Source organism: Geotrypetes seraphini, chromosome 4 (genome assembly GCF_902459505.1).
Source record: "Geotrypetes seraphini chromosome 4, aGeoSer1.1, whole genome shotgun sequence".
In the NCBI taxonomy this organism is placed as follows: domain Eukaryota; kingdom Metazoa; phylum Chordata; class Amphibia; order Gymnophiona; family Dermophiidae; genus Geotrypetes; species Geotrypetes seraphini.
In genome coordinates this window covers 256,764,507-256,777,790 of record NC_047087.1, presented here as the reverse complement: position 1 = coordinate 256,777,790, position 13,284 = coordinate 256,764,507, and the positions used below count along the sequence as shown (strand labels likewise).

General features: G+C 44.5%; 1 protein-coding gene and 1 long non-coding RNA gene across 11 annotated transcripts in view; one reads left to right on the top strand and one right to left on the bottom strand.

Annotated features, from left to right (window-relative positions):
- The window catches only part of SLC16A12 (solute carrier family 16 member 12), a 91,736-nt gene that overhangs the window by 6,943 nt on the left and 71,509 nt on the right, over window positions 1–13,284 (top strand). For 2 of the 10 annotated variants that reach the window (XM_033940167.1, XM_033940161.1), the window contains exon 1: window positions 10,394–10,559. The exons of 2 other annotated variants lie outside the window; for them this stretch is intronic. The gene's annotated coding sequence lies outside the window, so the exon portion shown is untranslated. Of the gene's footprint in view, window positions 1–10,393; window positions 10,560–10,814; window positions 11,146–11,365; window positions 11,389–13,284 lie in introns of those variants that run through there. 6 more of the 10 variants (XM_033940168.1, XM_033940162.1, XM_033940169.1 and 3 more) reach the window with 4 other exon arrangements.
- Window positions 6,212–11,333, bottom strand: LOC117358674. Its single transcript, XR_004539053.1, has 3 exons — window positions 11,229–11,333; window positions 8,042–8,126; window positions 6,212–6,244 (listed from the first exon to the last, which is right to left on the bottom strand). It is a non-coding gene; the product is annotated as an uncharacterized LOC117358674 (long non-coding RNA).

Sequence of the window (13,284 nt, the reverse complement as noted above, 5' to 3'; positions counted from 1 at the left end):
CAGTGTTGACTTCAGTTATTGATTATGGTATTTAATTTTTGCCTGGATATTCAGTGTTGGGCCATGCCCAGGTATTTGCACGGACTATCCAGATATAAGCTGGCTACTAGAAGTTATTTAGGTACCACTGATATTCAGTGTCAGTACCCAGATAACTATCAAGATAAGTTAGGACAGCTCTTTTGGTTAGCTCCTGCAAGCTATATTGCTCAACTGTGACCATCCAGTGGGTTGGAGGGTAGCCATGTTGGCAGTGGAGTGGCGCCGTCTTGGTGGGAGCACTGGCACTTCTCCTCCTCCTTCTCCCCATACCTGTTTAACTCCTTGCTGGCGTGAGCAGCATCTCCAACCTGCTACTTGCTCTGGCTGCGGCTCTTCCTCTGAAGTCACTTCCTGGTCAGACTGATGGAGGGCAGGGTCAGCAAGAAAAGCAAGAAGAAGGCTGAAAAGGAGGGGGCTCATGCAAACACTTTGCCAGTGTCTAGGAATATAGTTAATTGGATGTGCTTATTTTTTTAGGTTGGCTAGTGTTTGGAGGGCAGCCCACACACAGCATTATGGGTTACTGCTGGCTTCTGCAGATATGGTTTTAAAACTGTATCAGCGCTTTGGCAGTTTGGTATGGCTCAGCTACGATGAAGCATTCAGGGATAAGATGGAAGAAAACTTCCATATGTCTTGGGGGGGAGACATGATATTAATCTTTGTCTCGTGCATATGGCGGCAAAACCAGGTGGGGTTTATTGGTGGCAAGGGGGTTCAGGGTCCAACACGGGATGTTCCTTTTACTCCTCAATAGGAGCAGGAGCAGTGGGAGGTGGACCAGGCCAGGAGGTTTGTTGGAGGTATAAAAAATCAATATGTCTGTTCCCCAACTATAAATTTCAGCACATTTGCTCTTAGTGTGGACAAAATCACACCACCTCCAAATGTCCCAAAATGGGTACCAGCAGAGCTCCAACTGCAGGAAAGTGAGGTACTGATGTCCTGAACTCCCACAGCGGTGCATGTGGGAGTCATGCATCCTTAGATCAGGTTATACAGTACCACAGCAGCAGATGTACTTTTGAAAAAGGAATTCAGATAAGGTTTTGTCATCTCGTATGGAGTTACAGAACATCAAGGTATGAAATGCATTGCGAGTCAGGCGTCTCCAGATTGTGATCCATGCCAAGCTGAGCAAAGAGATAAACGAGGCACCAATTGTGACATGGAGCTGGCTCGGTGCAGCTGGGGGGTTTTGGCTTTGCTTTGTATTGTCAGAGTTCAGGAAAATGGCTGAATGACTAGGTTCGGCTAGGGATCACTAAGCAGATCACCTCACTAGAGATGTTTCCGCTTCTACTGGCACATGAGCTGTGGCCTGATAGGCTGCATGTCAAGAGAATCATTTTCTGGTATGACAACAGAGGAGGGATTGAGGTAATTAACAAACAGGTGGTCAAATGTATTCAAGCCAATATATTGATTAGGGGGCTAGGGTTGTGTGGCTTACACCTTAACTTTAGCATGTGCCTGGTAATGACAATGCAATTGCTGATACGTTATCTCATTTTCAATTTTTGTAGTATGTCGATTGCTCCAGAGGCAAAGGAGGAAGGACTGGAGATGCTGGCTCATCAGTGGTAGATGGCATCCACTCTGCAGGAATTTGGAGGAGGGTGTGGCGTAGTGGTTAGAGCTACAGCCTCAGCACTCTGTGGTTGTGGGTTCAAATCCTGCACTGCTCCCTGTGACTCTTGGCAAGTCACTTAATCCTCCACTGCACCAGGTACATTAGATAAACTGTGAGCCCATCGGAAAAAAGAGGGAAAATGCTTGAAGTACCTATCTGTAAACCACTTTGAATGTGGTTGTATAACTACAAAAAGGCAGTATACAAGTCTCAACTACAGACTGTTGCACTGGTTGCCAATGGAGGCATGAATAATGTTTAAGTTTGCTTGTATCTGTTTCATGCAGGCCTGGGGACTAGCTCCTTCCTATCTCCTGCCTCATTTCATGCTATACAGCTCCACACGGACAACCAGAAACTGCAACCTATTTGCATACCTAAGGATCAGTGGCTGTAAATATAAGTCCTTTCTGGATAGGTCTTTTATGTTCCAAGCAAGCAAACAGAAGTGTTGGTTAGGTAACTACATCAGTGGAGCCAGACTGACTTACGGCGCCTTTCAGAAAGAAATTAAAACCGTACTGTTTGACAGATAGAAACCACACCAAATTTGTATATTCCATCTGTCTATTTCTTGTGTAATATGTTGTACTTTCACTATTTGCATTTTGTAATTCACTGATTGTTCAGCTCTCTTCAGTGTCAACCGCCTAGAAGTAATCCGACTATGGCGGTATAGAAGAATAAAGTTATTGTTATTATTTCCCTGCGACATTCAGGCGCCCCTTCTATCTGACCCCATTAAATGGTGGACTTTATGAGAGTTTTGATCTTATGCCCTGTGCCAGATGCTTGGTTAGCTAATTTGTAGTGGAGTCTTATCGCTTGGGGTCCTCCGGAAGAGAGATGGCAGGTCAGCTGGATGATTTTACTTTCTTCAGTAAAGCATTTGTTGGGAGAGCCCTGCTTCTGGGTTATGGTGTGTAGAATTCTCTCCACAATGGGGGAGGATTACTCCTGCCCAATCAGATGGCAGATTGCTTAGCATGCATGATCTGCTATATAAGTGGTTGCAGGTTTGCCTACGACTGTTTGCTCTGCTTCTGAGGACAGATTGTTTAAGGCAGTGTTTTTCAATGGCATTCTCTGGCACATGAGAGTGGGTGCATTATTGGCGCAGCCCTCAGATGACCAGCGTTCCGGGGGGGTTTATTATTAAGATCACACTCAGTTAGATGGTAAGACGCTGAGACTGCACGTAGTGTGCTTGAAAACTGACCAGTTGGTTGGGGTCGGTTGGCGACTTGGCTAAGGGTGCCTGGTGGCACCACCTACCTTGTGTCTTAAGCTGGCGGCTTACCTTGACATTCGACCTCCCATTAGTCAGGTTCTTATGATTTACAAAACCAGTGCATGCTTCTTGAGAAACCAGTTCCTGGCTGTTCCTAGCCAGGACTGCTAGGCTAGCAAATGACAGAATACAGAGTTTAGGGAGATGGGATACTCGGGCTAACAGAGGCTATATTTCTGGGCAAGAATCCAAAGCTTTACCCTGTACTGTGCTTGGGTTCCAACTGCTGAAATCTCTGTTAAGACTTACTCCAGCCCATCTACACCCTCCCAGCCATTGAAGCCCTCCCCAGCCCATCCTCCACCAAACGGCCATACACAGACACAGACCGTGCTAGTCTGCCCAGTACTGGCCTTAGTTCAATATTTAATATTATTTTCTGATTCTAAATCCTCTGTGTTCATCCCACGCTTCTTTGAACTCAGCCACAGTTTTACTCTCCACCACCTCTCTCGGGAGCGCATTCCAGGCATCCACCACCCTCTCCGTAAAGTAGAATTTCCTAACATTGCCTTTGAATCTACCACTCCTCAACCTCAAATTATGTCCTCTGGTTTTACCATTTTCCTTTCTCTGCAAAAGATTTTGTTCTATGTTAATACCCTTCAAGTATTTGAACGTCTGAATCATATCTCCCTTGTCTCTCCTTTCCTCTAGGGTACACATATTCAGGGCTTCCAATCTCTCCTCATACATCTTCTGGCGCAAGCCTCCTATCATTTTTGTCGCCCTCCTCTGGACCACCTCAAGTCTTCTTACGTCTTTCGCCAGATACGGTCTCCAAAACTGAACACAATACTCCAAGTGGGGCCTTACCAATGACCTGTACAGGGGCATCAACACCTTCTTCCTTCTACTGACTAAACCTCTCTTTATACAGCCCAGCATCCTTCTGGCAGCAGCCACTGCCTTATCACACTGTTTTTTCGCCTTTAGATCACCCCAAGGTCCCTCTCCCCGTCCGTGCATATCAGCTTCTCTCCTCCCAGCATATGCTACGGGGATACATGGCAGGAAGTAGGAAAGCGCAGGGGAGGGGTGGAAGTAAGTTGTTAGCAGTGTTACATCTGCGTTGGGGTGTGCAGGTTGTCATGGTGTCCAGTGGAGCCTATTTGCTCTAGTTTGGCTTGCAACCCTTTTTATTACTCATCTCTAAATGGAAAAAATGTATTTGACACTGTCGAGGATGACAGGCACTGGGTGTTTGCAGGGTATCCGGCTGTGCATTTAGTGTGGTCGGATATCATTCCTAGGTCTAGGCAGTGTGAGTTCAGAAGGTGGACCAGGGGTTGGGTCAAGGTCAACAGGCAGGTGGGGCTATGGCTCATGGCCAGAGGTAGCCTGCGATTAAGAAATGAGTGGGCTGATGCCGCTTGTGTGGGGCTTTGGGATTGGATATGCTGTGGGATGACTTGTATGTATGTTCTGAAAGGCTGGCTAATCCTAGGTGACCCTAGGTTGCAGCTTTGTTGATTGGGGGGGGCCTGTAAGTTTTATAGGCCTGTGGCTACAGGGTATTTGGCTCATCAGGTGATGAGCAGTTATTTGGAAGTGTGCTCAGGTGAGCGGATACACCTTAGGTCAGGTGACCTGGAAAAGGGGCATGGAGGTCCATATCTACCCCCAGGCCCTAGTTGATATGGCGGGGCCAGGGGACTATAATTGGGTATTTTAAAGTTACACTGTGTTTGTGGCTCGGCAGGCTTTGCATTGTTAATCGCTTATTCAATTGTGTTTTATCAATAAACAAAGCCGCGGCCAGGTTTTTCCTACAATAAAGTGTCTGTTGCCTAATTATTGTAGTCTATTGCTGAGATTTGTCTAAGGTTTTATACTGACAAGTGTAGAAGGAGCATTGCTAATTTAATGGTAAGAGGTGGGAGGTGGGGATTTATGGATACAACTCAGTCATTCTAGATCCTTATGTTATGGGTGATTAGTCACTAGATGAAAGATGCAGTATAAAGTAATTGTTGGATTCTTGTTGTCAAGTAACCAAACAAGTTTTCAGGTACCTAGCAGACAAGTAGACTTTCAAATATGGAAACCACATTTAAAACAATAGTGGTTTCTCGGCCGAATTGCAGTGAGTGATCTGGAAACAGATGGGTAGAAGTGATCGTGCTGTATGAGCTGAAAACCTACTCTTTCACTTTCCTGTTCCCTCTAAGCTAGTGAATCACAAACTGTGTGCTGCGACACACTTCAAAGTGCGCTGTGAGACACCGGCAAGGAGGAGAGTCGCCGGTGCTGGCTGACCGCCTATAGCAGGGGTGTCAAATTCAGGCCCATGGGCCAAATTTGGCCTGCAGGGTAATTAGATTTGGCCCTCTGTTCCTTCCCTCCCTCCATCCTGGCTTCCTGGTCTCACCTTCAAAGCAGCCTGCAGAGGATCACCAGTCAGCTGCAGCGAAAACTAGCAAGCTGCCTTCGACCTCCGCAGCATGTTCCCTCTGCCGCAATCCCGTACGTCAGAGGAGGGGCAGGACTGCGGCAGAGGGAACATGCTGCGGAGGCCGACGGCAACCTGCTAGGTTTTCTACAGCACTGGTGATCCTTTGCAGGCTGCTTTGAAGGTGAGACCGGGAAGCCAGAGAATGCTAGAAAGAAGGCGGGCCCCGGTATAAAGAAGTGCACAGAGGGAGGAAAGGAGGGGGTCCAAAGAGACGTGCATATGCCGGACTGAGGGTGGGGGAGAGAAAGAAATAATGGGTCTAAAAACAGAGGAGAGGGAAAGAGATGGTAGACAATGGGATGGAGGGAGGGAAGGAACAGAAAAGGAGAGAAGTTGGACACAAGGGATAGTTTAGAGGGGGGGATAGAGATACTGGATAGGAGGGTGGTTGGGAAGAGAAAGGGAGAGATGGTGGACCCTGGGGTGGTGGGGAAGGAGAGAGAAATGCTGGATGAAAGGGTAGTTGAGGAAAGGAGAGATGGTGGATCAGGGGATGATGGGGTCCATCGCTGCAGCTGTGGGAATGGAGACAAAAAAAAAAAACCCCAGACCTCTAGGGGAGGGAAGGGAATTGGAAGGGGACGACGGAGATGGAAAATGGATGCTTAGCATGGAGAAAGAAGAAAATGACAAATGGGCAGAAGACCCTTGCAAGCGAGTTATCAGAAGACAATCAGAGCCTGGGACCAACATGATTTGAATAATGACCAGACAAGAAAAGGTAGAAAAATAATTTTATTTTCTGTTTTGTAATTACAATATGTCAAATTTGAAATATGTATCCTGCCAGAGCTGGTGTTAGACAGCAAGCGTGAACTAGGACCTAAAAGAGAGGGGAAAAGTCTTTTTTATTGATTTTGTTTACATCACAGAGCCGGCGTGGGGTTGGAGAGGTTGTAATCCTATACTTCTACTAAGACTAAGGGGTCCTTTTATTAAGGTGGGCATTTAGCATGTGTTAAATTGGTTAGCGTATCTTAATAAAAGGACCCCTAAGTATCTTAATACAAAATTTGGCCTGCAACTTAGCCTATTTTAGATTTTGGCCCTTTATGTGATTGAGTTTGACACCCCTGGCCTATAGGATGTGCCTCTCACAGAGAGAGGCTTGTCAACCGGCATCGGTGCCTCTCTTCCTCCCCAGCACCTCTACTCCTCTCTACGCCTCTCCTGTTGACACCTCTCCCCCCTACCCCACTGTCGGTTCAAGGCCCTGTCTGCAGGGCCTTCGCATATGCTTAAACATCGACGTGATGATGTCACGCATGCACATGACATCATCACATCAACGTCCGCACACTTCCAAGTGACCTCGAGACGCAGCCACCTGTTTTGTGTGCTGTGGTTGGAAATCGTTTGCGAGACACTGCTCTAAGCTGAGCAGGAGTCCTCCAACTGCATTGCTGCCAATGGGAGGTGGTGTTTCAATATTGTGTTTTCAGTAGATAGAGTCAGATAGGTTCCATGGAGTTCTACAGAGCTTACCTGTCCCTCACTATTGAAAATGTGATAGTGAAACAGCACCCACCACACACACCCCCACTGGCAGCACTGTCCCTGGAGGACTCCTGCTCAGCTTAGAGCAGGGTTGTCAAACTCAAATACATAGTGAACCAAAATTATAAACTTGGACAAAGTCACGGGCCAACCTTGATATTTATTGAAAAAATGTATACAACTCCAAAAGGAAACTGTAGACCAGGGGTGTCCAACCTGCAGCCCCTTGAAGTATTTTGTGCGGCCCAAGTTGCGGGAGATGCAGTGTTTTCCTCTGCTGCCCCCAGTTGTTTACCGTCTTGCCAGCTCCCTCCTCTGTCTTGCAGCAGCGTTTGTGCGGCCCCAGAAAAAGTTTTTTCAGCCAATGCAGCCTAGGGAAGCCAAAAGGTTGGACACCCCTGCGTAGACAATATGTTTAAAAAACAATATATTTTTTAAAAACGATATGTTAAAAAAACAATGACGCAAGGTACAACTAACATAGCTGAGCCAAACTTAAACTGGAAAAAACTACAAAGGGATTAAAACCAAAAAGGGATGAAATAAAATACCATGTGAATTAGCAACATATGTTTGAAAAAGCGTAAAAATATAATAAAAACCATTACATGCGATCTGAGGGGGCGATACAATTATCGCTTACAGGCTTCTCAGCAGCGCACTATGAGAGTACTAGGTCCTCCGCTATCTCTTTCATAGGATTAACACAGTGTGAATATGTTGACTGGACCACTAAGAGCTTTTGTAGAATTTCAGAAGTAACTACATTATTTATAGAAGCATTTCAATAAATGTGTTTTTCCAGGATTATGAATTTCTCTTTATTGATATGCTGTCGAGTGCTGTAAATTAAGGCTGATATGAAGGACCTGTTGTTATTTGTATAATATGTGTTGTATGTTTTTTATTTTATATGATATTTTTTTTTTTTTGTAAAACCATCTAGTTACAGGCAGCTATGAAATCTCTTAAACAAATAAATGAAGCAGAGAAAATGAAAAGGAATACAGAAAAACACTAGCACCAGAAAAGAATGAGTGCCAGAAAACAAAATGCCAAAATTAGACTATATACAACAAGGGATTAAAAAGAAGAAAAAATTATGAAAAAAATCAATACTTACTAAAAATGCAATTGCAGAAGAATCCAGTGAAAAGAGCTGGAGAACACCGCAGAAACTTGTAAAAACATCAGACGTGATGACGTGCCTAATGGAGACATGAGACGATTGGGTCAAAAAACTCTACCAGCGGGCCAGTTCTAATAGACATAAGAACATAAGAATAGCTTTACTGGGTCAGACCAATGGACCTTCAAGCCCAGTAGCCTGTTCTCACGATGGCCACTAGTACCTGGTTAAAACCCAAGGAGTAGCAATATTCCATGATACCACTCCAGGGCAAGCAGTGGCTTCCCCCATATCTTTCTCAATAACAGACTATGGACTTTTCCTCCAGGAACTTGTCCAAACTTTTCTTAAAACCAGTTACGCTATCTGTTCTTACCACATCCTCTGGCAACGCGTTCCAGAGCTTAATTATTCTCTCAGTGAAAAAAAAATTTCCTCCAATTGGTTTTAAATGTATTTTCCTGTAACTTCATCGAGTGTCCCCTAGTCTTTGTAATTTTTGATGGAGTGAAAAATCGATCCACTTGTACCTGTTCTACTCCACTCAGGATTTTGTAGACTTCAATCATCCCTCCCCTCAGCCGTCTCTTTTCCAAGCTGAAGAGCCCTAACCGTTTGTCTTTCCTTATACGAGAGGAGTTCCATCCCCTTTACCATCTTGGTCACTCTTCTTTGAACCTTTTCTAGCGCCACTATATCTTTCTTAAGATAAGGAGACCAGAATTGAACGCAATACTCCAAATGAAGTCGCACCATAGAGTGATACAGGGGCATTATAACATTCTGTCTTGTTAACCATCCCTTTTTTTAACAATTCCTAGTATCCTGTTAGCTTTTTTGGCCACTGCTCCACATTGGGTGGAAGGCTTCATCGCATTGTCTATGATGATACCCTGATCCTTTTCTTGGGTGCTAATCCCCACGGTGGATCCTAGCATCCGGTAACTGTGATTCAGGTTATTCTTCCCAATGTGCATCACTTTGCATTTGTCCATATTAAATTTCCATCTGCCATTTGGACGCCCAGTCTTCCAATTTCCTAAGGTCCGCCTGCAATACTTCACAATCTGCACGCATTTTGACCATGCGTTATAATCTGTGAGGGAAATTTCTTGTGCACCAAATATAATTACATTTGAGTTTGACACTCTTGGCTTAGGGGAAACTGCTCGGTCCTGCAAGCCTGGCTTTTGTCCTTTGAGGAAAGTCAGAGCAGGAGTTTTGCTTTCTCCCCTTTTCTATATGATCGATCGTTGGATGAAAGGAGCACCACGTTTGTGCTTTAAAGATGGCAAGAGAAAAAAATTACTAGCTTTACAAATTAAACGGCTTTCTTATAAGGTTTTTGTGTTGTTGTAAATCTGAACTTTCGATCTCTTATAAGATGTAAATGTGACAGATCAGTTGGAACTATTATGATCTTGGAAAACAATGATGCAATAGTATGCATATTTCAGACACTAATTGACACCTGACTTAATTTTCTGTATTTGCAAATTCTGTTTAAATGTATACTATAAATTACTATTTAATAAATTCCAATATAGCTTTTGTTCAGAAGGCAAAATATTTATTAATAATAATAATAATAACTTTATTCTTATATACCACCACAATCTTGCGACTTCTAGGTGGTTTACAATGAAGAGAAACTGTACAGACAGCGAATTACAGAGTATAGCATTGAACATCTAGTGATAGTAACAGGAGAGTTACAGGGTCTGTGTATTACACGGTTTCACAATGAGTAGCATTATACAGTCAACGATATTCAGAGCATAAGTAGGAGAAGAGAAAGGAGATTGCGCTTTGAGTTACAAAGGTGCAAGACTGCAAAGGTGAAAAAGATAACATAAGATACCCTATTTATTTTATAGAGAGCTGGTGGTGGTTCATGAAGTAATTCTCATGCACATTGATTTTTGCCTAATCCATGGAAAACCAAAGTACTGCTACATTAAGGGTTCCTTTTATCAAGCTGCGCTAGCGGGGTTAACGCGCGTGACTTTTCATCAGGCGTTAACCCCTGCGCTGGCCTAAAAACTACTGCCTGCTCAAGAGGAGGCGGTAGGGCTAGCGCCGCCGGCAGTTTAGCGTGTGGTATTATGCGCGTTAAACCGCTAGCGCGGCTTGATAAAAGGAGCCCTAAATAATGAACACATTTCTATTTGTTTTTATTATACAATACTAAAAACAGGGTTGAGTTAAAAACAAAAAAAAAAGACAACCCCAACAGAAAAGCTGGAAAAGTCTCATTAGTCTATGATAACGGGGGTGGGGGTTTCTTCAAAAGAAAACAACACACTGGAAACCGACCTAATCTCCTAAAGATTATAAGAAACCATAGGCGGAGAAACGACGCTGCAGTTCTATGTTCTCACATTCCTTAGGCCGGGCTTTCTCGCAGTCTAAATCCAGGGGGCAGAACTCTAGCGAACACCTGGGTCGCGTCTAGCATGGGAGCCCCTCCTAGAGAAGCCATCGCACATTCAGTGAATGGGCTGAGCTCAAGGTAAGCGGCTGAACGTTCATATTGAGAGCAGGCGGGAAGGGGTAAAACACGGACCTCGCGGATCTAAACCCGCACGGCCTGTAGTTAGTTTATGGCTCTGACAGACCTCGGTGACAATTTAGTGCTGACGGATCCGTCTCAGCATAGGGAGGGGAAAGTATTAGGGTCCGTCGGCGCTAAGAGGTCTGTCAGAGCCTTTTTTTTTTTTCCCCCCAGTGCAGGGAACTTTCAGAACTTGAGAGGTGATGGCGAGATCTTTTGATCAGCAGCCAGCAGTGCTTAGCCCTGGGATTTAGGGCTGAGCGCTTGCCAGGATGACTTAGCTACTATCTGATTTTTTTTTTTTTTTTTAAAAAGAGCACAAGGGCAATAATATAGTGCGGGAGACTATAATGCTCTGCGCTATTGCTGAAGTCGCGCGGGAGCGTCAACTCGCGCCAACTTCAGAGTCCACGATTAGGAAGTAATTGCAGTGGGTGTGAAGTCAGTCACGTTCCGCGAATTGGGCGATTAGTCACTGGATGAAAGATGCGGTATAAAGTCATCGTTGGATTCTTGCTGTCCGGTAACCTAAACGAATTTCCGGGTACCTAGCAGAGAATTTTAAAAACTTTGGGAAACCGCATTTAAAAACGATGGAAGTTTCTCGGTCGCATTGCAGTGAGTGACCTGGAAACAGCCGTCGAGCTGAACTCTCTCATTTTCCTGTACTACAGTCGGCTCCTTTGGGGGAAGGTCGGGACACGAGCTGCGCTTCTCTCCCCCTTCTCTGTCTGATCCTTGGCGCCGTGTTTATGCTTTCTTAGAAGCTTTAGGTGCTGTTTTATAGGTGAAGTTTGGATCTCTTAGGTGTACTTTAACCCTTTCAGGACCAAGGGACATATTTGTCCCATAACTTTAAAATCCTATAAATTTTGATTGGGATAGTCTACAGTTCTAAATTTGATATGTACGGATTCCATAGGATACTGCCTTTATGTAAACAAACTGGTTCCGACATTCATTCATTAGCGTCGTTGCCAGATTGACGAGAAGATTCACTTGCCACACTGTCCATAAGCCAGAAGTGTGATTTTATTTAAAAAAATAATGATATTTCACAAAAAAAATCAATTTTTTGGCTTCTGCAAGCCCTTTTTACCATAAAAATGTCGTCAAAACCACAAAAATTGGCCTACGATCCTTATGGTCCTGAAAGGGTTAAATGTGGCAGATCACTATGATCAGCGGTCTCAAACTCACGACCAGGTACTCCTCTCCCTCCGTATTCGCGTTTCGATTATTTGGGCTTTTTAGCTTGCTGGCTCCTCCCCCCCCCACAATTACATTAGCTTGCATAGAGCAGTGATTCCCAACCCTGTCCTGGAGGAACACCAGGCCAATCGGGTTTTCAGGCTAGCCCTAATGAATATGCATGAGAGAGATTTGCATATGATGGAAGTGATAGGCATGCAAATTTGCTTCATGCATATTTATTAGGGCTAGCCTGAAAACCCAATTGGCCTGGTGTTCCTCCAGGACAGGGTTGGGAACCACTGGCATAGAGAAATCGCTGATTCCAAGCGTTTACAGAGAAAATTGCTCATTCCCAGCAATTTCTTCACTGTGTTTTGCCTCTCTTTCAGGAACAGGCCAGGTCTCCCACCTTGTTATTCACGGTTTCACCGTATTCACGATGGTTTTTAATAGAAAACAGCGAATAACATGAAAAAGTTTATTTGCGGTTTTTCTGTATTTGCGGGTCTGTTAATCCCCTATCACAGTGAATACAGAGGGAGAAGTGTATTTTGAGACCCTCGGTATTTAAAAGAATGATCTTTACGGAAAACTTGTGCCTTAAGTGTCCAGCAGTCGCATTCTGGAACGTTGCCCGCCTCACTGCTGTAACCTCACGCAAGCGCTTTCCTGCGTCTGTACGCGATTGTGAGGTTGAGTGGAGAGGACAATCCCATATAGACGCAGGAAAGCGCTTGCGTGAGGTTACAGTAGTGAGGCGGGCAACGTTCCAGAATGTAAGGTAACCATTGGAGGCAGTGCAGCTTGTGCATGTGTCCGGTGCTGGAGGAGGTGGGAGCTGACGTTTGTTACGGACGTTTGTGGACGCGGCTGTCGGACACTTAAGGCACAAGTTTTCCATAAAGAATCATTTATAATACCGAGGGCCTCAAAATAGTTGGTCCAAAATCTTGTCTCTTGCAGTTTTTCACTTTCTGCATGTTGCACTGCTTTCAGCTGAAGGATTTATAACTTATAACGGTTGTAGTTTATAAATCTTTCCTAAATTGCTTCTGATAATTTCAGATAATCCACATTTTGGATTTGTAGGTACTTGGAGGGCCACAGAAAAAATTGTTAATGTCTTATTAAAGAAATGACAACTTTGCCTATGTTATAGATTTCAGCCCCTTATGTGATTGAGTTTGACACCCCTGTCCTAGACGGAACTTAGATGTTCTGAGCTAGACCTGTTTTAGAAGCGTCTAAGTGCCAAAAAAGTACCCAAACTGACCAGATGACCACTGAAAGGATTAAGTAATGACACCCCAAACTCTCTCAGTAGTCACCCCCCTCCCCCCCTACTCCACAAAACTCTGAATGAAAAAGTATATACCTGTCTCTAGAACAGCACCACCAGGTTTAGGAAAGCCTACTACAATAGCACATAGGTCTTAAGTAGCCTATTGAGTGGGCTAGTGAATCATAGAGAGAAGGAGCCAGGCCCATA